This window comes from Nannospalax galili, unplaced genomic scaffold (assembly GCF_000622305.1).
Source record: "Nannospalax galili isolate Female #2095 unplaced genomic scaffold, S.galili_v1.0 scaffold206, whole genome shotgun sequence".
Classification (NCBI taxonomy): Eukaryota; Metazoa; Chordata; class Mammalia; order Rodentia; family Spalacidae; genus Nannospalax; species Nannospalax galili.
In genome coordinates this window covers 5,692,069-5,693,058 of record NW_008358101.1, presented here as the reverse complement: position 1 = coordinate 5,693,058, position 990 = coordinate 5,692,069, and positions in this window count along the sequence as shown.

Sequence of the window (990 nt, the reverse complement as noted above, 5' to 3'; positions counted from 1 at the left end):
CATCTCTTAGCTATTGTGAAAAGAGCAGCAACAAACACGGATGTACAAGTGACTCTGCAATAGCATGAGTTCTTTGGGGATATGCCAAGGACTGATATAACTGGGTCAAAGGGCAGGTTCATTTGAAGTTTTTTAAGAGTTCTCCACACTACTTTCCATAGGGGTTGAACCAGTTTGCAGCCCCACCAGCAGTGGATGAGTGTTCCCCTTTCCCCACATCCTCTCCAACATTTGGTATCATTTGTTCTCTTGATCTTAGCCAGTCTGACTGGGGTAAGGTGAAATTTTAAAGTGGTTTTAATTTTCATTTCCCTAATTATTAGTGATGTTGAACATCTTTTAAGATGTTTCATAGCCATCTTTACTTCTTCTTTTGAGAACTCTCTGTTCAGCTCCTTAGACCATCTTTTAATTGGGTTGCTTCTTGTCTTGGTTCTCTGGTTTTTTTTTGAGTTCATTATAAATTTTGGTTATTAAACCTCTGTCGGATGTGTCGCTGGTGAAGATTTTCTTCCATTCTGTGGGTTTTCTGTTTGCTTCCTTGATTGTCTCCTTTGATGTACAAAAGATTTTTCGTTTAATGTGGTCCCATTTGTTAATTCTTGCCCTTGTTTCCTGCGCAATTGATGTCCGGTTTAGAAAATGCTTTCCTACACCTATATCTTGTAGGTTTTCTCCAATGTTTTCTTCTAATAGTTTCAGAGTTTCAGGCTTTACATTGAGGTCTTTGAGCCATTTGGAATTGACTTTTGTGCAAGGTGAAAGATAGGGGTCTAGTTTCATTCTTCTACATGTGGAGATCCAGTTTTGCCAGCACCATTTGCTAAACATGCTGTCTTTCCTCCAGTTAATGTTCTTGGCCCTTTGTCAAATATCATGTATCTGAAATTGCATTTATTCATATTTGGGTCTTCAATTTTGTTCCATTGGTCTATGGGTCTATTGTTGTGCCAGTACCATGTTGTTTTTATGACTATAGCTCTGTAATAC